This window comes from Stomoxys calcitrans, chromosome 1 (genome assembly GCF_963082655.1).
Source record: "Stomoxys calcitrans chromosome 1, idStoCalc2.1, whole genome shotgun sequence".
NCBI classification, from domain to species: domain Eukaryota; kingdom Metazoa; phylum Arthropoda; class Insecta; order Diptera; family Muscidae; genus Stomoxys; species Stomoxys calcitrans.
In genome coordinates, this window is record NC_081552.1 from 4,565,299 (window position 1) to 4,590,621 (window position 25,323).

Below are 25,323 nucleotides of genomic sequence, written 5' to 3' on the forward strand. Positions count from 1 at the left end.
ATCCGCGGAGAGAATTTGTCGTCTTCGAAGCTCAGGATTTATCTGTGACATCAGGATAGCCGCAAAAGAAATCCGGGGAAGGGATGAATTGAAATGAAGTATGGCGTCACTCAAGGCCTTGAATCCAAGGACACTGAGGTTGAAATGCGTTGCGGAATGTTTGATATTGGGTTGCCCAAAAAGTAATTGCGGATTTTTCATATAGTCGGCGTTGACAAATTTTTTCACAGCTTGTGACTCTGTAATTGCATTCTTTCTTCTGTCAGTTATCAGCTGTTACTTTTAGCTTGCTTTTGAAAAAAAGTGTAAAAAAGTATATTTGATTAAAGTTCATTCTAAGTTTTATTAAAAATGCATTTACTTTCTTTTAAAAAATCCGCAATTACTTTTTGGGCAACCAATCCGCAACTTTTGGGCAATGGCATTATATCTGAATAAACATCGGGCTCATGACACACCACTGGCTTGGGTTAACGGAAGGGAATGGCCAAGTATCTATGCCATTTATCGAACTACTGAACATCGCAGTGCTGAGTCGGAGAAGAGTTGAGAATCTGTAGATGGATGTCAGACTGCCAGGAAACACACTCTGTTCTATACTGACCGAAGGGGGGACGAAGCAGCTTCTAACTTTTGATAAGAGGTCAGCTAGCCCTAAGACAGCAGTTATAACCGGGCACTGTGCAATAGGTCATATGGCGGTGAGCATGTGTTTATTGTAGCATAATGACTATTGCTCAAGTTCTTTTGACGAGAATGATGAGGAGGCTATTGAGCACTTAATTTATTCCAATTCGGGTCTACAAGACACAGGCTTTCCATCTTCCGGTGGTGGCGGTGTTCTCCAATCTGGATGATTTTGCAGACGTTTTTCTACGAGGCCTTCTCATATACGTGGACAGACGGGATGGTTACACATGCCACTCGATAAAATTGCTGCAGACGCGGTCATGCCAGCCGATAACGTACTTGCTGTTCCATATCTTCCTCTTCTCTAGGTCCAGTCAAGGTATTCACACTTTTTCTTTACCTTCTCTCTTCAACTTTTTCTTCATATGGTGTCACAATGGGCCGATACTGGGAATCCCATGGCAGCCGGTTGTACGTACCGGATTGGCCCGATGGAATCTCTCATCGCCAAGGCCTGTCGCCACAGTGTGCAACACATTGCTACAAAAACAACAACAACTGGCAAGTTAACTCATCCGCATATGACGCTGAACCCTGACAAGTACATCAGAAAATTTTTCAGTAGTCGTTATCGCCTTTGAACGCTGCACAGAGCATAACACTGCCACAATGCTGAAGAAGAGAAAGAGCTCCCCGCAATGGAGACTCCAGGCAGTGTCTTGCGGAGGTAGACAAATTCGGAACAAAACCGAAGGAAGCGCGCACGGCCCCTGAGTCTTCATGGAGAACTGTGACTTCCAAAAGGAGGCCATCACGAAAGGGGATGATGGTCGCTGAGAATGATAAGGAGCCGCCCTCTTACGCCAAAGTGGCAAGGAAGCACAACAGAGATGAGCTGACTAATGCAGTCATCAATATCGGCAATGCATACGTTAGGATTCCACCAGATCATCGGTCCCAAGTGTTTTTTGCGGCCAAGTTTTTGCAAAATTTTCTGCGAAAATCGAATTTAGTTAAAAATGTCATTGAAAATCAGATTTCGTTACAATTTTCATTGAAAATCAAATTTCAACAAAATATTTATGAATCTAAAATCCTCTGTTGAATGGTATATGAGATTCGGCCGGTTCGAACTTAACGCTCTCTAACTAAAAATCGAATTTAGTTAAAAATGTCATTAAAAATCAGATTTCGTTACAATTTTCATTGAAAATCAAATTTCCACGAAATATTTATGAATCTAAAATCCTCTGTTGAATGGTATATGAGATTCGGCCGGTTCAAACTTAACGCTCTCTACCAAATTTAATATCCTTTATTGGATTTTTTTTTTTTAAATATAGAATGAGAAAAGGGGACTCTTAGAGTATGTCAAGCCAATGATGCGTATGAGTTATAAGTGTACATACATGTGAATATTGCTATTAATCATACGACCTAATGGATATAACAAACAAACAAACCGAACGAAAGAAGTAAAAAAAACTGCAGAAATCACACTATTTCAGTTGTTTAGAAAAATCTAGAACTTACAAAACCACCAAGTTACTATATGAAACATTTCTGCGCCTCAATATTTTCTACAAACACGGCGTAATTTCATTCAAATTTCCTACATAATTCTCATATATGCCTTAATGCCACAATTAGGCCGAGAGTGAAACGATTAAAGCAAAACTATTTCATTTCCTAAATCATTTCTTTTTTATCCATGTTTAATATCCGTGCCAAATATTCTACAACGGAATAATTCTCAAAGCTCAGGTGTTGAATATTTATACCCTACACCACTACTGCGGTACAGGGTATTATAACTTAGTGAATTAGTTTGTAACACCCAGAAGGAAGAGAGATAGACCCATTGATAAGTATACCGATCGACTCAGAATCACTTTCTGATTCGATTTAGCTATGTCCCTCTGTCTGTCTGTCCGTCTGTCCAAGTTAATTTGTGTACAAACTACAGGTCGCAATTTTCATCTGATCGCCTTCAAATTTGGTATGACCATGTTTTTCGGCCTAGAGACAAACCCTATTGAAATTGGAAAAAATCGATTCAGATTTCGATAAAGCTCCCGATTTGTAGTAATATTGCAATAAAATGGTCATTTGTTAACCGATTCTTTCGAAATTTGTTTGGAAGGATTTTCTCTTGACTCTCGACATTACTGGTGAATTTCATGAAAATCGGTTCCGATTTAGATATAGCTCCCATATATATATTCGACCGATTTGTAGTAATATTGCAATAAAATGGTCATTTGTTAACCGATTCTTTCGAAATTTGTTTGGAAGGATTTTCTCTTGACTCTCGACATTACTGGTGAATTTTATGGAAATCGGTTCAGATTTAGATATAGCTCCCATATATATATTCGTCCGATTTGTAGTAATATTGCAATAAAAAGGTCATTTGTTTACCGATTGTCTTGAAATTTGTTAGGAAGGATTTTCTCTTGGCTCTCGACATTACTGGTGAATTTCATGGAAATCGGTTCAGATTTCGATATAGCTCTCATATATATGTTCGTCCGATTTGCAGTAATAATCCAATAAAATGGTCATTTGTTTACCGATTTTCTTCACTTGACTCTCGACATTACTGGTGAATTTCATGAAAATCGGTTGCGATTTGGATATAGCTCTCATATATATGTTCGTCCGATTTGCAGTAATAATCCAATAAAATGGTCATTTGTTTACCGATTTTCTTGAAATTTGTTAGGAAGGATTTTCTCTTGGCTCTCGACATTGCTGGTGAATTTCATGGAAATCGGTTCAGATTTGGATATAGGTCCCATATATATATTCGTCCGATTTGTAGTAATAATGCAATAAAATAGTCTTTTGTTAATCGATTCTCTTGAAATTTGTTAGGAAGGATTTTCTTTTGCTCTCACATATATATACATATATATATATCGCCCGATTTTTACTTTATTGACAAATCTTCCCAAAACTTTGTACAACGCTTTCCTCGACTACTTGACAGTATCTGAGAAGTTTGCTCGAAATCGGATCAGATTTGGATATAGCTCCCATATATATATTCGTCTGATTTGCAGTAATATTGCAATAAAAAGGTCATTTGTTAATCGATTCTCTCGAAATTCGGCAGGAAGGATTTTCTTATGACTCTCGACATTACTGGTGAATTTCATGGAAATCGGTTCAGATTTAGATATAGCTGTCATATATGTATACTGCCAGATTTGCACCCCTAGAGACGCTGCAAGCGCATTATTTGACCAGTCTTCCCAAAATTGTGCACCACGCTTTCCTCGATTACTACCACATTATATGAGAAGTTTGCTCGAAATCGGTTCTGAATTAGGTGTATAGCTGCCATATATATATTTGTCAGATTTTGGGTCATTTGCAAAAATGTTGTCATTTGTCAACCGAAGTTATTTCTATTTGACCATATTCGAACGCCGAGGTCTATCAAAATTGGTTCAGAATTGGATATAGCTCCCACATTTTATTTATAGGGTAGGTGTAGAGTATTATACATTCGACTTTTGCCCTTCCTTACTGGTTTCATATTTTTTTTTTGCAACCATAAAAATTAAGGCGAAATCTCAGATTATCAAAAGAAACAAAACATTAGTCAAATTGCCTCACACATTTGGTCAATTCTAAGGAAATTACCCAGAATGTATTCCAACGAAACGGAGCACAATGAGCAAAGTGCAACATTATAATTTTCCTTTCAAGCAGCTAAAAATGTTTTCCTAACAAACACACGTAACTTTTGTGTACTCTGGTTGGTTTCTTCAGTGGGGACTTCGCGGGGCTTTGGGGTCTTTGTGTCAATAATGAGGGTAACGAGTAAACAAACAAAAAAGAAAATACGGGGCATAATTCACAACAAAAAAAAGAGAAACACACTAAAAAAATGCGATAGCCATGTCCTATTAAAAACATATTAAAGCACTTAATTGCAATACGAGCGACAGAAGGTTGAACAAATTTTTCGATGTAGTTTGCTTTTTATACCAAACCACTATGACGTTTTGATTTTTTGGCAATATTGCCAATAATTTGTTTTCAGACAAAATGTACTTTCGTTTTATTACGTTTGTAAATATTCTGCGTTTTTTTTTTCACTAAGAGAAAATTACAATTTGCTTTATCCGCCAGACGAAATCTTAATGACTGTTTGCTGTTTTCCTTTTTTCTTCGATATACAATATTTGAATATTGCATGCCATTGCAGCAGCAACAGCAGCAGCAGATGACTAAGGCTGACAACTGTCGATTGTTGTTTGTTGAAGTCATTAAGTCAGTTGGAACAAAAAAACAATGCCGTTGACTTGACGACTCTGAGCCTTCACTTACACTTTTGCCCACCTGGCTGGAGGTTGAGGACACCGTGGCGTATGAGTGTTTTGAATACAAGTGCGAAGTTATGGCACTACATTACGCTGCCATTTAGATTCTCATCGATTCATTTGTTGACTGACAATCAAGAACGACAAGCTACCGCTTGTTCCAATTCTTTGTCTGATATTAATCAATGACATTTCTATTTGTCTAAGCGTAACACCTACTAAATATCCTGGTATTGGTGTTGACTTTCGCTAAGCTTTGGGGCCTATAGAAAAATGTTCACAGGGAGTTTTTTTGTTTTTGTTCATACCGAAATAGTGAATGCCTTGTAATATTTGATATTAAATGTCTGACCACTTCTTTTACTTGTATGCATGCTGGTGAAGGAAAAACTTGTCACATAAGTGAATAAATAATTTTACATACTAATCTAGTTATAGTAATAAGAAAAAATTATGTTTTTTCAAGAGAATAAGCTGAATAAGTTGCTTTTCCTGGGGCGCAATAGAGTTATAACATTATTCATACGCCACATAGGTCAAAAGTGGTAACAATAGATCTTATTACTCATACGGTACCACGTACAATTTCAGTGTATCCAATATGTCATGCAATTTGCAAAAGCGCCGTTTTCAAATTACCAATTGACTTCCTGTAGGTGCCCCAGAAGGCACCTAGGTTCTCATTTCGGCGGAAACATCATAAAAAAAATTTGCTGTGATTATTACGTTCTAAAGCTAGAGACCACCTATGGAAAGGTGGTCTCTCATCATCGAGCTTAAAACTTGAATCGCACAACACCCATTGATGTCTAAGAAGTTTGCCTCTGTTCTGTTCATATCAGATTACTGAGATTAGGGCCATACTAGGTTGGGATGTTGTCGGTCAAAGCCGAAATCATAGTAAAAAATCATCGCCTAAGAGCCCCTTTCAAGGGGGCTTGAGAATTAAAAATAGAAGATCGGTTTATGTGGGAGCTACGAACAAATTCTGACCATACCTGGCATGGATATTGGAGTTAATATCATGTAAGAATTGCTCTAGGTGCTCAAAAAGTTCAAGTTCTGGAGATCGGTTTATATGGGAGCTATAGCAGGTTCTGGACGAACTCAAACCACATCCAGCGCGTAAGTTCAAGGTCATAGAAAAGTGATTGCAAAGGGTGATTAGAGTTATAGGAAAGTTTAATATTACACACATTAAATTCAGAAAAATCCATGAAATCTTGAAATGAATGAAATTAAATGTTTGAAATTTATTTCATGCAAATGTCGACCGCGACTGCGCCTCAAATGGTCCATCCGCTTAGTCCAATTTTGGCATATTCTTTTCAACATTTTGGCCGGTATCTCAAGAATAAATGCTTCAATGTTGTCTTCCAATGCGGAAGCGGAAAAAAAATAATTTTTGTTTTTTGAGACACTTGAGACGGATTGATATCCGCACCTACATTTCTATTTACAAACCTCAAACTAAATTATTGAGAAAACTCTGTTCGTTTTTTTCTTTTCTTGCAAGTTCTGAAATTTAAATTTTCGTTTTCAGAAAATTGCCAGTGCGTCCCTTTTTTGATATTTGCGGATAAAATTGGCCTTAAAACAGTAGAAAACCAGTAAGGAAGGGCTAAAGTCGAATGTATAATACCCTACACCTACCCTATAAATAAAATGTGGGAGCTATATCCAATTCTGAACCAATTTTGATAGACCTCGGCGTTCGAATATGGTCAAATAGAAATAACTACGGTTGACAAATGACAACATTTTTGCAAATGACCCAAAATCTGACAAATATATATATGGCAGCTATACACCTAATACAGAACCGATTTCGAGCAAACTTCTCATATACTGTCACAGTCGTCGAGAAAAGCGTTGTACGAAGTTTTGGGAAGATTGGTCAATAAAGTAAAAATCGGGCGATATATATATTGTGTTGCCCAATATATGCGTAATTGCGGATTTTTCATATAGTTGGCGTTAACAAATTTGTTCACAGCTTGTGACTTTGTAATTGCAATCTTTCTTCTGTCAGTTATCAGCTGCTACTTTTAGCTTGCTTTAGAAAAAAAGTGTAAAAAAGTATATTTGATTAAAGTCTACTCTAAGTTTTATTAAGAATGCATTTACTTTCTTTTAAAAAATCCGCAATTACTTTTTGGGCAACCCAATATGTATAACAACTAAAGCATTCATTTGCTTGCTGCCTTCCGAAGATAATGTTTTTACAAGTTTATCCTGCAGTGACCTAGAGTGTCATCGTAAATGGGTCAGCAGCAAGTTTTTATTATTTATCACGCAACCCAAGGTACAATACTTTCGATATGCACAAATGTTATTCCTCACCTAATTGCCGGTAAAGTTAGCAGGCCTCAAAAGGTGTTCAAAGTGTGCTAATTCCCATGAACTCGCCACCACAATATAAAAGTTCTTGAGCTCACAATGTTGAACTATTGCCAATATTTATTGATGTCTCAACAAACATGGCATTAACATATGGAGTGGGCCTGTTCATAAGTTCTTCGAAAGATAAATTAAGACAAAGCAAATGTTTTGAAAATGTTCAACGAACCCCTGGGTCTGCGACCTCAGCCAGCTGATTCCGCTAAGAAACCTGTGATCATACACGGAAAAAAAAATAAAAATCGGTTTCCATCAAGAAATTATTGGGTTGCCCAAAAAGTAATTGCGGATTTTTTAAAAGAAAGTAAATGCATTTTTAATAAAACTTAGAATGAAATTTAATCAAATATACTTTTTTACACTTTTTTCTAAAGCAAGCTAAAAGTAACAGCTGATAACTGAAAGAAGAAAGAATGCAATTACAGAGTCACAAGCTGTGAAAAAATTTGTCGACGCCGACTATATGAAAAATCCGCAATTACTTTTTGGGCAACCAATAGTTGATGCAATTAATTTTTTAATTGAAACTCCTCTTATTTAAGCCTCATATTGCTATAGTCAGAAAATACTTCCTATTTGGGTGGTGTTGTGGCCCCTTAGACACTTTTCCTGAATATTGATATCAAATTCGTGCTTTACTCCCAAAGACCTTTCATTTGAGCCCCATATTGATAGGCCGTAAATTTGTCCCCTTTGGGGGTTGTTTTTGGGGAGAGGTGGCCCCCAAACACTTGGCGCCACTTCTGGCTATCAAATTTGTATGCCACACTCAAATACCTTTTATAGAAGCCCCCTATTCCCATGGTCAGTAAATAAATCCTGTTTGAGGGGTGTTTTAGGGAAGGGGTAGACCCCCAGAAACGTGGTCCCACATTTGGATATCAGATTCGTATTCTACTCGTAAATACCTTTCATTTGAGTCCCATATTGACATGGTTGGTAAATATGTCCGATTTAGGGGTGTTTTGGGGCTTGGGGTGGTCCCCCTAACACTTGGTCCAACACTTGGATATCAGATATGTTTTCTTATCCTAAATACCTTACATTTGAGTCCCATATTGTAGTGGTTGGTCTAAATATATGTTTGGTGGGTTTTAGGGCTTTCAGGGGCAGCCCCCCCTAGGTTTTAAGGTTTTAAGGGGCAGCCCCCCTAGGTATCCCATCCGAAATTTGGATACCAAATTTTTATTTTTATGCTACTATACGAGAGCACACGCTCGCTCAAATCGCTCAACCCATCTCTGAGATCTGGCGTTCTGAAAATTAGGGTAAGGGCGAGGCGCCGCCCACGGGATCATTATGCACCATCAGTGAAAATTTCAAGAAAATCGGTTCAGCCGCTTCTAAGTCTATAAGGAACACATAAACAAACAAACAAAAATTGATTTTTATATATAAGAAGATATCTAAAAATAAACCGATCTCAACCGTATACAATATGGATATTGAAAAGCCTAACATAACTCAATGTGTCACATTTCAGTTAAATCGGATTATAAATGCGCCTTTTTTGGGGCCAAGACTTTTAATCGAGATATCGGTCTATATGGCAGCTATATGCAAATCTTGATCGATCTAGACCAGAATATTGCAGAAATATGTGCAGGGGCTTAACTTAACTCTCTGTCCCAAATTTCGGCAACATAGGACAATAAATGCTCCGTTTATGGGCCCAAAACATTAAATCGAGAGATCGGTCTATATGGCAGCTATATCCAAATCTGGGCTGATCTGAGTGAAATTAAAGAAGGATGTCAAGGGGCTTAACTTAATTCACTGTCCCAAATTTCAGCGACATAGGACAATAAATGCTCCGTTTATGGGCCCAAAATATTAAATCGAGAGATCGGTCTATATGGCAGCTATATCCAAATCTAGACCGATCTGAGTGAAAATGAAGAAGGATGTCGAAGGGCCCAACACAACTTAGAGTCCCAAATTGCGGCGACATCGGACAATAAAAGCGCTTTTTATGGCTCCAAAACCTAAAGCCGAGAGATCGGTCCATATGGCACCTATATCCACTTCTGGACCGATCTGGACCGATCTATGCCAAAATGCCGAAATATGTCAAGGGGCTTAACTTAATTCACAGTCGCAAATTTCAGCGACATCGGACAATAAATGCGCCTTGTATTGGTCTATATGGAAGCTATATCCAAATCTGATCCGATCAGGGCCAAATTGAAGAAGGATGTCGAAGAGAAATCGGAAAATACATGCGTCTTTTATTATAGACCGATCGAGAGATCGGCAGAGATATTTCTTTGAAATTTGGAATGTTTAGAGCGGAGGAATCGGAGGTAGAAATCGTGTGCAAAATTTCAAGGCCCTAGGTTGTTTCGAGCGCCTTTTGCCAGACCCCTAAGTTGATCACCTCGGCATTTCGAAAATTGGTGGGGAGTGCCAAATCTTCGTTTGTGGTCCGATTTCCAGATCTAAAAACTTCCTACAATAAAAGTCTGCCTAAGGTCTGCAATATCTTGTCTTTTTTCAGGGATATTCGACTTTTAATTTTTTTGTATGCACTCCACAAGGGCAATAACAACCAGGACGGTTGTTATTGCCCTTATGGGCTGTGTACTGTCCGTAGAGATGTTCACACTCGACGTCCTCGCGTTAACACCACACCACCTCACGCATTCCGTGATCGCCCGGATCTCCGCCTGCAGGATCGCTTTATGGTCAGGCAATCGAAAACAGATCTCAGCCCCTGGGTTCTCGGTCTATATGGCAGCTATGTATATCCAAATATGGTTCGATCTGGACCATATTCGGATCATAGTTTCAGTAACATCGGGTAATAAATACACCAATTATGGATGAAAGACATTCAATAGGGTGTTTGGTGCATATGGGAGCTATATTCAAATATGGCATGGAGTTTAAGGGGCTTAATACAGATAATTTCCAGCGAAAACCGGTAATAAATGCGCCTAGAACTTTAAATCGGGAGACAGCTATATACAAAAATGGTCCAATATAGGCAATGCTGTGCAAATGCGGATTTTACCAGCCAAAGACCTCAAATTGGAAGATTGGTTTATATGGAGGCTATATCAATATATAGTCCGAAATAGCCCATATTCGAAATAAATCTGCCTAGGGACAAAAAAAAAAAGAATCTGTGCAAGGTTTCAACCAGGCGAAAAGGTTCATTGAAGTATGTGGTGGAATGTTAGCAGTCCTTGAACATACATCTCAGCTCATGAGATTACGTTAACTTGGGTTCTTGGACCGTCTCTCTTTGATATTTCGGCAGCAGGCATGGTTTTGACTGGGTACACGACAAGATCCTGCATGCGCACTTTTATGTGTACATGAGCGGGGTCACTGGTGGACACACACACACACACACTGTTCAGAAAAAAAGTGTAAAAAAATTATACTTGATTAAAGTTCATTCTAAGTTTTATTAAAAATGCATTTACTTTCTTTTAAAAAATCCGCAATTACTTTTTGGGCAAACCAATATTTGCAAAATTTTCTAAATAAGATTCTAAGTTTTCGTCAACTTTTGTCATCAAGCTGTTATCATTTCATTGTATTTTCATAAAGGGGGGAGGTATTAGGAAAAATTTGCTATCTGAAAGCCAATATGGGAATTTTTTTTTTACCAAATTTTCTCATTCCCTCTTGTATTTCCCTTTTTTCGCTTTTGAATTAAAGTTTGAAATAGTCCATATATCCTAGCAGACTTTCAACTGGTGGTTTTCTGAATGAATGAACCCAAGAACCCAAGAACATCATCCTATATAAAACCCAAAAATCAATGTAAAAATCTCTATATGCGAAATGTGCCCTTATATGGCAGCTAATTTAGAAAAAAATGGTCGATTCGTCCATGGATAAGAACATATTTTCACTAGGCCGAGAAGATTCGATGCCAGACATATGGAAGTCCCATAAATATCCCATGAGAAGTTAGAAGAGCTGAAAGTATTTCGCTAACAAATGGTATGGTAGGTATTTGATGTTGTATGATTGGTGTGAAAGCTATATGGTACAATGTAGCGAAAGAGTAATACGACAATTTGATATTGAGCTGTACCTAAATGACCATTTAATACCCCATGTGAAGAACATCAACGTTCCACAAACAAATGATTAAAAAATCTGTTCTGTTTAATTAAGCGTTTTTCCTTCCCCTTTTGGATTAATGGATTTTTAGAGATTTTAATTTAAACCTTGTCCAGTATCCTGCGATAAGTGTAAGTAAATGCAAGACCCTTGTACGCTTGAACGCTTAATGCATAGACATTTTAATTTAAAAATGCTTTTAACATTAACGCATTTTTCAAAATAGTTTTCGCATATTTTTCTGCAGTTAATATGGAGCATTGCATAGTTAATAGGCCATACATGTAACAAATTCCCTGTTTAGGAAACCCCCATGGTTCATGCACACCACACCCACACCCACACAGGCACTGGTGCGTTAGGGCTATATTTAATTGGCCGCATTTTCGTTTCGTGTATAAAAACGAAAACAAAAACAAATAGAATGAACATGCCCCCCAAAGAGTACCAACACACACACACACACACACACGCATACTTGAATATTTGAACTATGTTTGCGGTAACATACAGTAAGATGGGACGTCCCTAATGAGGGAATCTATACTTTGAGCAAGACGTATCAGAAGTGGAATGCAAAGCATGCATAGACAAAGGTGGTGGAAGTCAATCCACATGTATTGAAGTTAAATGGTTTAGGACACCGAACCAGTAAGGAAAGGCTAAAGTCTACCTGCACCGAGTCTACCTGCAACTTTTAATAAAAAGAACATTAGTCTAAATCATGACAGTCTTTAATTTTGTATATTCACTACAATATCAAACAAAAGAGCAAGATGTTTTTACAATAGGACTCAAATTCTGGCTACCGCAGTTTTAAAGCAAATATCGGCTAAAAAATAAATACAATAAATGCTTTTTAATAAAACTTGGAATGAACTTCTAAAGCAAGCTAAAAGTAACAGCTGATAACTGACAGAAGAAAGAATGCAATTACAGAGTCACAAGCTGTGAAAAAATTTGTCAACGCCGACTATATGAAAAATCCGCAATTACTTTTTGAGCAACCCAATATTTATTTGACCTGAGATACGCCTTAAAAAAGATTGCAGTAGCCACATTTGAGGTCCTATGGTGGGCCTACATGCTAGCAGCTAAGCAATTCAAAGCAAACTGTTTGCTTAGTAAGTCAAAATAAGTTATTCGTTTTCTTCTATCTCAGTTAAGCTAGAGCTCAACGATCGCAGATTTTTCTTTGCAAATGGAAAAGCAAAGTCAGAGATCGCAACATACACAAACCACTATGCGACGCGCTTCATCTTTGCTTAGAAGACTTTTCAACCATATTAGGTTTGATGATCTTCAAGGGTCGTACGTTGTGCACTTGTGTCGTATTTATTGCGAAAACGCCTCTATCATACAAATACCACATTAACCACGCCCGACAACACTGTCTATTAGCTGTACTTTTTCCCAATGAATGTGTTTTCATGTAATGATAGATTTTTTTGTCTGCGACAATTACACTCCCTCCATGGTGCACATGATTCTGTGCATCTGTTGGAAGTTGTATTGGTGGCTTCGAACGCTAGACTTTATTTACTGAAAAAAAATTCAGGCAAAGTTAACTTCTTTGTGATGTTGCAATCTTAAGGTCTTGAAGCTTTAAGACAGTAATTCAAGCACTAGTTTGAAGAAATCAAATCGGGTAGTGATTTACTCTTCTGGGGCCTTAAGAAGTGAAATAGAGGGATCGGAACGGATAAAAATTCATTAACCACAAACGAAATGTTCAACAAGTAAACTTCGTTTAGGACAAACGTGAGGATTTGTTTACGATAAAATTACATATGGCAAATTCATACAAAAAATTGTGACCAATATCAAGTTTGTTAAAAAAAAAATTTAAAAAATTTTGTGAGGATTGGGTAAAAAATCGGATCCTTACCTTGATTACAAAAAAAAAAAAAAACGAACGGAAAAACGGCACAGAAATGATATGTGGACAGACGGACATGGCCAAGCCGAATCAGCAAGAATTTCAGAGTCGAACTACACATTTTATCAAAGCCACAGAAGTGGTGTAGAGTACAGTTTGTTATAACTTCCACATAAATTTGTACTCAGTTTACCAATTTCATGCTAAAATACTCAACTGAATTCCTTAGAAAGCACTACATCTAACATTGGACGACATGTCGGCAAGTGTTATCGTGAACCCATCCACTGCGCTCATTCTAAAATCTTTGACACCAAGTTTTGTGGTGTCTCCCACCATTTGATCTTTCCATTGGGCTTTTGGTCTTCCCGGTTTGCGTGTACCATCGTGTTTGCCATCAAAAGGCTTCTTTGCGAAATCTTCTTCCTCCATTCTGACAACATGACCTAGCCAACGCACCTGTTGTATTTTGATGCGTTTAACTATGCTATCGTCGTCATACAGCTCGTGATTCATACGTCGCCTATATTCTCCTTTATGGCAAACAGCGTAAAACTACTCACTGTTTAAAATTTCAGAGAAATCGGTTAAAAAATAAAGCTTTTATAGGCTTCAGACCCTTTATCGGGAGATCGGTCTATATAACAGCTATATCTAAATATAGTCCGATCTGAACCATATTTGGGTCCTATGTTGGAAGGCGTAAAGCTACTCATATTTTCAAATTTCAGCGAAATCGGTTAAAAAAATAAAGCTTTTACAGGCTTCAGACCCTTTATCGGGAGATTGCTCTGTATATCAGCAATATCTGAATATAGTCCGATTTGATCTATAGTTAGGTCAGATGTCGGGAGGCTTAAGATAACCCACAGAATTCGAATCCAGTCATTCAGCGTCAGAGGCGGACATGCTAAGCTCTGCGCTACGGTAGCCTGCTAAACAAGTGAAGCTATCCGCTTGAAATCTTGTACTTGGCCATATCGGTTCAGATTTGAATAAGATCCTATATAAAGTGGTCCTACGATTTGTCGAAGGCATTTGTAGTTCGGTGGCCACCGTAAATCACAAAAAACATTAAGTCGACAATGTCCAAGACCAAAATGGATATTGCAGACCACAAGCGGACTTTTTTCGTAGGGATTTTTGAGCACTACCCAGCAAACATTTGAATTTTGGAAATCGGACCACAAATGAAGATTTGGTAGGCCGAATAAATTTTCGACATGATGAGGTGACCAACTTAAGGGGCCTGTCGAGAGACGCCCGGACCCTAGGGCCTTATAATTTTGCATATGATCTGGTTAACATCTCAGCTCTAACCAAAAAAATTTCAAAGAGATATCTATTTTACTAGTTTTTTTTTCCAATTCTATCCCACAGTGCGATAGTTGTGAGGCGCTATGCCTTCTCCCCACTCATTGATTGACTAAAAGTGTGCCCCTTTTCGTTAATATTGTAGAACGTTCATGAGGATATTTGCATATGCTTGTGGTTTCAACAGATGGACAGAAGGATGGGCATGGCTAAATCGGCTTGAAATATCAGACTATCAAGAATAAATACAATTTATGAGGACTCAGACCATTATTGCAAGGTGATATCAACGGAATGACAAACAACTAATGTCGAACTAAATAAATCCTCTATAACCGTCATTACTTGAGATGAAGTTGAAGTGGATGACCACAAAGTTCTACCATTAAGTCCTACCAATCTATGATTTTTAATATGATTTATATACCCTCCATCAGAGCATGGGGATATACTTACTTCGTTTTTCTGTAGGCAACTCAGCAAAATATTGATCTGCGAACTTACAAAGTACAACATATATTGGGTTGCCCAAAAAGTAATTGCGGATTTTTTAAAAGAAAGTAAATGCATTTTTAATAAAACTTAGAATGAACTTTAATCAAATATACTTTTTTTACACTTTTTTTCTAAAGCAAGCTAAAAGTAACAGCTGATAACTGACAGAAGAAAGAATGCAATTACAGAGTCACAAGCTGTGAAAAAATTTGTCAACGCCGACTATATGAAAAATCCGCAATTACTTTTTGGGCAACCCAATATTACATTATTGGTGGGGTTCACATTCTAAGGCGATTGAGCCATGTCCGACCGTCTATCTGCCAGACTCTATGTTCATCAGTCTGTGTGTCCGTCTATCCTTCTGTCTGTCCGTCTATTTGTCTCTCTGTTTTTATACCCTCCACCATAAGATGGGGGGTATACTAATTTCGTCATTCTGTTTGTAACTACTCGAAATATTCGTCTGAGACCCCATAAAGTATATATATTCTTGATCGTCGTGACATTTTATGTCGATCTAGCCATGTCCGTCCGTCTGTCCGTCCGTCCGTCCGTCCGTCCGTCCGTCCGTCCGTCCGTCCGTCCGTCCGTCTGTCCGTCCGTCCGTCCGTCCGTCTGTCTGTCGAAAGCACGCTAACTTCCGAAGGAGTAAAGCTAGCCGCTTGAAATTTTGCACAAATACTTCTTATTAGTGTAGGTCGGTTGGTATTGTAAATGGGCCATATCGGTCCATGTTTTGATATAGCTGCCATATAAACCGATCTTGGGTCTTGACATCTTGAGCCTCTAGAGTGCGCAATTCTTATCCGATTGGGATGAAATTTTGCATGACGTGTTTTGCTATGATATCCAACAACTGTGCCAAGTATAGTTCAAATCGGTCCATAAACTGATATAGCTGCCATATAAACCGATCTTGGGTCTTGACTTCTTGAGCCTCTAGAGTGCGCAATTCTTATCCGATTGAAATGAAATTTTGGACGACGTGTTTTGTTATGATACCCAACAACTGTGCCAAGTATGGTTTAAATCGGTCCATAACCTGATATAGCTGCCATATAAACCGATCTTGGGTCTTGACATCTTGAGCCTCTAGAGTGCGCAATTCTTATCCGATTGGGATGAAATTTTGCATGACGTGTTTTGCTATGATATCCAACAACTGTGCCAAGTAAAGTTCAAATCGGTTCATAACTTGATATAGCTGCCATATAAACCGATCTTGGGTCTTGACTTCTTGAGCCTCTAGAGGGCACAATTCTTATCCGATTGGAATGAATTTTTGCACGAAGTATTTCGTTACGATATCCAACAACTGTGCCAAGTATGGTTGAAATCGGTCCATAACCTGATATAGCTGTCATATAAACAGATCTGGGGATTTGACTTCTTGAGCTTCTAGAAGGCGCAATTCCTATCCAATTTGGCTGAAATTTTGCATGACGTATTTTATTTTTACTTTCAACAACTGTGTCAAATAAGGTTCAAATCGGTTCATAACCTGAAATAGCTGCCATATAAACCGATCTGGGATCTTGACTTCTTGTTTCGTCTATCCTTCTGCGTCTCCCATCCGTTTGTCTGTCTGTCTGTCTCTCTGACCGTTCATCCGTCTGTCCGTTTATCTCTCTATCAGCCTGTCAAAAGTTAGCACTTTGTGTTTAACTTCGTGTTCTAACAGACATGAGAAGAACAATCCATGTGGCCCCATAACTAATGAAGCTCTTGTATAAACCAAACTCCTCACTTAAATAACTTGTCAAAATTTCAGGATGCACTATTTTCAACTTTCTAAGGAAACAGTTTTTTGGCTGAAAGAAAAAAATTCCTCTTGTGGCCCTCATTCAATTGATATCCTCTTTTTGGTTATGGAAATTTGCTTTTGCTTTCTAAATTAAAAAACCTAATTCGCCTTGGGTTTAGTTGAATGTTTGAAATGTGATAATATTTCATTTTCCTTACACCCCATTTTCCTTTCATATTTCCCCCTCACCCTTATGTACAACTCAATGCATGATGTCTATGAATGTCGCATGAGAATTTTCGCTTACAACCATAAAAAATAAACCCTTAGGCGAAATAAATGAATGGAATGAACACTTTTAGAGAGAAAATGGAGCGGAAATTCCTGTAAACAAAACACGTGAGGTTGACGAGCCTTCTTTTATTTTATTTGCTACAAGTTTCGTTGTTTTTGTAGTGGTTTTATGAGGGTTTTTTCTATGCCAAAAAGAAAGCAAATTATAATAATAAAAACTTTAAAGCCAATCCACCAATGTCCTATACATTGAGATTGAATGTAACTACGGCTCATAGTTGGATATCTAGAGGCATACATTAGGCCATATAGGGATCTCGTAGATGCTAGACAGCGTTAAACAACATATTTATGACAACGTTTAGACCATTTACGAGTTACACTTTTCTTTGTAGATTTTTTAATGCGCAGCTTAAAATTCCAAATTTCATGTCTAAAAAAACTGCTAAATATTTTTTTCGGGAATTTGTTATACTTTTCCCAAAGCGGCAAGTGTGTTCACAAGTGATTGCAAAAGCAAAATTGCTCATGAACATTTCATTTAGGAACAGGGGCAATCCGATTTAAGTTTTAAGCTCAACGATACGAAAGGCCCTTTTTATAGCTCGGCTACGAAACGGCGTGCAGCAGTGCCACCACCACCACTGAAAAAATTTTCTGATATTCTCACCAGGATTCGAACCAGGCGTTTAGCCTCTTGGGCGGACATGCTACCTTTTGCACTATGGAGGCCTCCGCTTGAAGTAATTATTTTTCCTTAGAAGGTTATCTCGATACAACCTCATGTATATCTCTCTATTATAAGCAAATACAAGGACCTTATGTTCTCTATACGCATAAAAACCAAGCTTTAGCACCATAATGAGGTGCTCCGAAGAAAAATCTTGTTTCAGAATTAAAAGTCCTTAAGAAGTTGTTGATGGCATAAAAACAAAGGCAAGAACTTTCTTTAAGGGACGTGAAATGCTGAAATAGGAGCACAATTAAGATTTTGAAAACAAAAAACCTAAAGACTCCGAAAATGTTAAGCATTTGCCTTCACCATCACCAAATAGAACCGAAGAAGAAGCAGAAGCAGAATAAGTATTTAAAAACAAACACCAACAACAGCCAGCTGAGGTTTCCAACCGCAATCTATGTCTTCGCCAACAATATCAGCAGGCAGCATCTACCTCATCATCATCATCGAATTTCATTCCCTTTTAAACAGAATTTCACCTTGACTGGGGTTTTCCGACTCTAGAGTATATTTTACTGGGACGGAAAATGAAACAGAAAATGCACTGCTTTAGTGAATGCAGCTACTGCTGCATTGCACACCATGTGGCGGGGGCGTTGAGTCATGAATTATGTTTTGTATGCATTTCTCTCCCCAGCGGGGGAAAGCAGCACATTAAGTCAGTAGTGGGGAAAAATATGTTGACTATGATTTAAAAAAAAAAAAACAACAATTCATGATACATACCAATTTTTTAACCCAATTCTTGATTTTTTGCTGCAACTCCTTTTGGTCAGCTGTCCACTTCTGTTTCCGTCGAATGGTTCCTTGAGTTTTAGTTTTGAGGGCAGTGAAACTCGCTGCGACGACAAAGGTTGGCTATAAACACCCGCTTTCACTTTTCTTCTTCAAATTTCAATGTGGCTTAAAGACACGCACTTTACATGGAGGGTCTGAGACTTCCACGAGAATATTTTTTATACACACAAGCCCACACTCACGCACACTCACACTTAGCGCGCGTACACACACTAACGAAAATGTTATATCACAGCTTGCCAGCTAGCTCGCTCTATATATACTACAGAGAGGCAGACAAAACACATGCAACGTCCTGTTTTCTTTTTGCAGATTTGTTGTATTTTTTATTGGGGGTTTCTTTATTATTATTTTCTATTTTTTTTTTTTGTGAATTTTGCTTGTCTGTTGTGGTTGTTGTTATTATGGGAGGATGGATTGCTTTGGCTTTGCCAAACTGATTTGATTTACATTTGTTTTCATGCGCTCGCTTGTCTGCTTCTATTGTAGTAGTAGTTGTTGTTGTTTTGAAGTTAAAATTAGAAATAAGGAAATTATGAGAAACCGCTACAAATTTAAATACGCGAACACTCGGTTGTAAACTTTTTATCACATTTTCACAGCAAGCCGAGCCATTAAGGACTAAAGACTAGAGTTGAGAAAAGCAAACGAATGGCCTAACGGCACTCCGATGAAGCCAGAGTGAAAACAAAAACCAGCAACAACAACAACAACAGCAACGAGTGAGCATGCTAGGGGCTCCCGATAGGGCTACTCATTGCTGCTATGGTTGGCTATAGGCAAAACAAAACACTCAAAATCAGCATAACAGAGAGCAAGAGTTTTTTCTCTCTCTCTCTCTCTTCATCTCACCCATATGTCAGAGGCTTGCAATGGCTTTAGAGAGAAAGCCTTTTTTTTGTTGATTTTAACAATTATTTGCCACCACAAAAAGCTTTAATAGCAAATAAAGCTTATCAAAAAAAAAGCTAAAGCTAAAGCTGTTGTTTTCTAAACCATGAATGAATGCATGAATTATAATTATTTTATGGTATGGTATAAACAAAGCAGATATTTTAGCGTGACTCCCCTTAACCACGCAAAGAAAGGAGGTTTGGCCCCCCTCAACACAGTCTCAGTTGGGAGAGGTTAATCTCCAAGAATTGTGGAGTAACTGGTGACCACTACTCCAATACATAAAATTCCTTCACATTGAATACCAACTGTGTTGTATCGTTCATAATATTCGCATAAGAAGAACAATTAAAACCAAGTGAAAGCGTGCTAAGTTAGGCTAAGTACCCTCCACCACAGTTCGCATTTGTCAAATTCTCTTTCCGATGTCTCTTTTTAGGCGAACAAAGGATAAAAAGAATAGAATTGCTATAATATTGGAGCTATATCAACTTATGGGCCGATGTTGGAGACCATAGTAGAAGTCATTGTGTAAAATTTCAGCAAATTCAAGTTAGAATTGCGCCCTTTAGGCACTCAAAAAGTAAAATAGAGAGATCTGTTTATATGGGAGCTGTATCAGGTTATAGACCGATTCGGACCAAATTTGACACGTTAATTGAAGGTCATGGGAGAAGTGGTTGTACAAAATTTCAGCCACATTGGATAGTCATAACAAAACACGACACGCGAAATTTCAGCCAAACGGGATAAGAATTGCGCCCTCTAGTGGCTCAAGAAGTCAAGACTCAAGATCGGTTTATATGGCAGCTATATCAGGTTATGGACCGATTTAAACTATACTTAGCGCATAATATAATTGAAAAAAGACTCAATAAAAAAAATTGCATATTCAATAAAAAATGATTGAAATTTTTTGAAATTTTTAATTAATATTTTAATTGATCCTTTTTAAAACAAGTAAAAAGGCGTCAAGTTCGGCCGGGCCGAACTTTGGCCTTTTTAGATGCTCTTATTCATTTGAGCCCCATAATGCGATGGTCAGCAAAAAAATTGCTGTTTGTGGGGTATTTTGGGAAGCGACAACGACAAATGATTTGAGCCTTTTATTGTAGCGATCTACTGACCTGCAAAACGGTAGGACGTGACCCAGATACTTGAATTAGATTCGAAATATATTGTCATAGACCCTTCTTTAAAGTGACGTTGGACATATATGCCCGTTTTAAGAGTTTTTGGGATTGGGGAGGCCCCGTACACACCTTGGACGAATTTTTTATAACAGATGTGTACTCAGCTTCCAAATATCTTTCGTTTGATACCCATATTATCCCAAAAACAAAATTTTTGTGTCAGATTTGTATTCGACTTTTAAATACCTTTCATTTGATACCCATATTGCTCAAAGCGATTAAAGTGTCCTGTTGGGTGGTGATTTTGGGGGTGGGGGGCCCCCTGACACTTAGGGTAACATTTCAATGTTAAGTTCGTATTCTACTCTTAAATACCTTTAATTTGATATACATATTACCCAATGCGGTGAAAGTGTCCTCTTAGGGCTTTTTTGGTGGGGGAGAACCCTCCCCGAAAATGGGGGAGAACCCTAAAAATTTTTGAATACATTTTGGTGTAAAACCAAATGCTGATTCTATTAACAAATAAACTCACCCACAGTTGTCGAATAATAAATAAGTAGGACAACTATTGGTGTGGTAGTTACCCCTGTGGCACAATTTTACAATTTTTTCGGTTTCTAGTATCTCGAAAACCTTGAACCAATGGTAGGTGCGTGACAGAAGTTGATGATGATAAGTAACAACAGCAATAACGTTAAGTTGTAATTGATGCCATATAAGATCTTTTAGCTTTTAAATAGCTAAAACAAACAAAAAATATCTAAAAATACACCCATAAAAAATAACAGTGAGCGTTAAAGAAAAGTGTACAAAGCAGTAGTTTTTATTGATACAAAAAAAAAGAAACGTTTTTCTGTACGTTAGGTTAGGTTTGGTTGAAAAGAGGATGCAGATATTAATCAGCCCCATCCCACTATGGACATACACCTAAGCCAGAAATCGGCTTATTGTGCGCTCTAAAAACAAAAAAAGTAACCTTGAAAAAGAAAATCTCCCCTAAGTTGGTTTATGTCTGGTATAATGTCCCCACCTTAGTGCCGGTATCTGTTGGACGCGAAAGCTGGGCAATGACAAAGGAAATGCTCCAACGTCTCATCATCTTTCCCCGCATGCCCTAGTCCTATGTGTCCCGTTATGATACCAATAGCATACTGACCTCCTTCTTGCTTCCTTTCAGTCTTCTCACGATCTGGATCGTCTGCCCTTTCATTTCCCCTTACTCCGTTATGGCCCGGCACCCAAACGATGCGGATTTTGCCATCCTCAGAGAAGGCGTCAATCTCCTTCTTACACTGCAAGACGGTTGTTATGCCCTTATGGCAATTTTGCTGTCCGTAAAGTTGTTCACAATCGACGCCCTCGCGTTAGCACCACACCACTTCACGCATTCCGTGATCGTTTTTCTGCAAGAACGTTCTTGTTCACGATTAAAGGAAGTTTGAGATATTTGACCAGAAAAAAATTTGTAAGGCCTTACCTTTACTTATAAAGGGTGATTTTTTTGAGGTTAGGATTTTCATGCATTAGTATTTGACAGATCACGTGGGATTTCAGACATGGTGTCAAAGAGAAAGATGCTCAGTATGCTTTGACATTTCATCATGAATAGACTTACTAACGAGCAACGCTTGCAAATCATTGAATTTTATTACCAAAATCAGTGTTCGGTTCGAAATGTGTTCAAATTTTGACAAATTTTGTTCAGCGATGAGGCTCATTTCTGGTTGAATGGCTACGTAAATAAGCAAAATTGCCGTTTAGCCGTTTTGCCGTTCGCAGGGGAACTACGGTATCCCTCGAGTCGAAAAAAGTACTAGAGTACTGACTTTTCCATCCCTACGATGTAGTGTGCATGACATAATTACCAGATAGTGTACCGTAAGCAGCTGAATACAATTTTTTCTCGCAAAGTGCACTATCTGTCAACGAGTTTTGGTTGTGTGGGTGTATTAAACCTAAGAACCATGACACACACAAACAACGAAAAATAACCCGAACTAGTAACATACTCAAAATCAGAGTTGCACTAACCCCTGATTTTGACAGATAGTGCACTCAATATTTTGTTGTTGGGCAACTGCTACTACCTGTTAATGAATCTTGGTAGTGTGTGAATTTGCGAGATAGATACAGGGAGATAGAGAGAAGGTGTGAATGTAAAAGGTAAGAGAAAGAAACAAAAAGTTTCCAAAAAACATTTTTATGCATTTAAATTAAGATAACGGTATTTTCGGCACTTTCATCTTTTTCGCTGTCATATAAATGACCTCGTTTTAAGTAATTTAGAGGTAACTGCAATTAATACCATTGTTTGAAAGTGAGCTGGAAGTCTTAGTTTAAATCCGATTTTAATGCAGTTTGAAACAGAGAGTCATATTCGACACCCACACATTTATGCCAACTTTCGTCCTTATCCGACCATATTTGGATATAGCTGCCGTATAGACCGATCTCCCGATTTTGGGGCTGAAGCTCATAAAAGCCACATTTTATATCCGATTCCTCTGAATTTTAGAACAGTGAATTGTATACAGCCTTTTGACACCCGGACCGAATATGGTCCAGATCTGACCATAGTTGGATATTGCTGCCACATAGACAGATCTCCCAATATATGGTCTTGCACCCACAATGGGCGCATTTGTTATCCGATTTCGCTGAAATTTAGAATAGAGATTTGTGTTAGAGTCCTCAACACACTTTTTTTCGAATATGGTTCAGATCGAACTTTTTTTTTATATAAGCTGCCATTTATTTACATAAAAAATTGTTTTTGTTGTAAAATCATAACGGCTTGGATTATGGACACAAAATTTTAACAGAAGGTGGAAACAGTCATCGATTCCTATTAAAAACTGAAAAACGTAATTAGTATTTTTTTTCGCTCATCAACCGCCTAATGGACACCTCTATCGCAGCTATTCTTGAGTGACTTGAGTTTACTTCCAAAAATAATGACCTATTACGACTTACAGGAAAATTCTTGCGGAGTGCGCTTCACTCAACGGTTCAACATTAACCCTAAAATGTACTTAATATTTTTTTTTTTTTGCTTAACCTGTATAAGCTATGGGTTTTGATATATTCGTAGACCTATAGTAGAATGAGAAGTTTGTCCCTGTTACTTAGTGGAATGTTCATGGGCCAATTTTCATAGTTTTGTAACATGAGTTTTTGACGCGTTTTTAAGAAAGGTTCAAAAAATACCCCTTTAGTGAGAGGGTTGAGGGTTAAAATGTCTTACGGTTATATTGCCCGCAGTCTTGTCAGTAATATTGCCGATTACACTATACACCTTCAATCAAAGGCTTACAAGTTATCGTTAGCCAAATATTTAGAAAAATGTCCAGAAGGTGGGATCTTTCCCCCTCTTGTTTGGTTACTTTGCAGTGGAAACTTTCAAAATACCGATACACGTGTTTTCTCTTTTTGCCTCATCTTTCATAATCAGTGTAGTTTTTCCTGCTATTTTTTATTGTGCTCCACAGTATCGTAATGATAGTCACCGTAGCGCAGAGGTTCGCATGTCCGCCTATGACGGTGAACGTCTGGGTTCGAATCCTGGCGAGACCATCAGAAAAAATTCTCAGCGGTGCTTTTCCCCTCCTAATGCTGGCAACATTTGTGAGCTACTATGCCATGTAAAACTTCTCTCCAAAGAGGTGTCGCACTGCGGCACGCCGTTCAGACTCGGCTATAAAAAGGAGGCCCCTTCTCAATATGCTTGCACTCATTGATGTGTGAGAAGTTTGCCCCAGTTCCACTAAGGAACTGGAACAGTTTGCTCCATGGGCAAATTTTGTTTGTTGGTTTGATATAAGTAAAAATTATGATCCGTAATCAAAAGAGGGACCCAAAAAATGTGTTATTTAGTGAAACATAAGAACTTTAAACAATCACTAGGTTATTTGGAATATTTTGCTATAGGCAGAAAAGATTTTCTCTTTAAACTTTTGTTCATTTGATGAATTTCATTCACCAACCTTGAAATGGGATTGCCACCAAAAATGCTTTCAGTTATTGTTTTGCGCCCTCTGGCACATGCATTGAAGCCAATACTCAGAGCACTGTTTTTTCGCGGTCTAGTGTTTGGCTTTCTTGAGGCATTTTTAAACAAAGAAGAAGAGGATTTAGTTTCGCTTAAGCATCTGCTAATCCTTCAGAGATGCTGTCGAAATACTTGTGCATCTTGCGTTTTCGGTATTCAGCCTAGGCTCTAAAGTTACAACACTAGAGGAATGTCTTATGTTGTGTACTTTGTGGAGCAACCTTGACCTAGTATTTTGGTTAGAATGTTTTTTGGACCTGTAACAGTGAAACCGGAAACAATTACTAAACTCTTTTTTTTTTTTTGTTTTCACTTCATTTCTTTACGAATGGCCTCCATTATTTGCCATTTGACAAAATGAGAGCAATGACTTGGGCAAATGGATTCGTCGTTATTGCCAAAACGTGACATTTTCTATTCGCTAAGACCCAACCATGTGTCACTCAAAAAACCATTGGAAATTGACATTAAAGCAGGGCCTAAACATGATTTGACACAAAATTTGCATATAGAACTTTTGTGATATGCTGGTGTT

General features: G+C 38.0%; 1 protein-coding gene across 5 annotated transcripts in view; it reads right to left on the bottom strand.

The window, feature by feature from the left end:
- LOC106089613 (serine/arginine repetitive matrix protein 2) overlaps positions 1 to 25,323 on the bottom strand; it is a 119,575-nt gene that overhangs the window by 64,211 nt on the left and 30,041 nt on the right. For 2 of the 5 annotated variants that reach the window (XM_013255515.2, XM_059361152.1), the window contains exon 1: positions 18,639 to 19,435. The exons of the other annotated variants lie outside the window; for them this stretch is intronic. The gene's annotated coding sequence lies outside the window, so the exon portion shown is untranslated. Of the gene's footprint in view, positions 1 to 18,638; positions 19,436 to 25,323 lie in introns of those variants that run through there. 5 annotated transcript variants of the gene reach the window in all.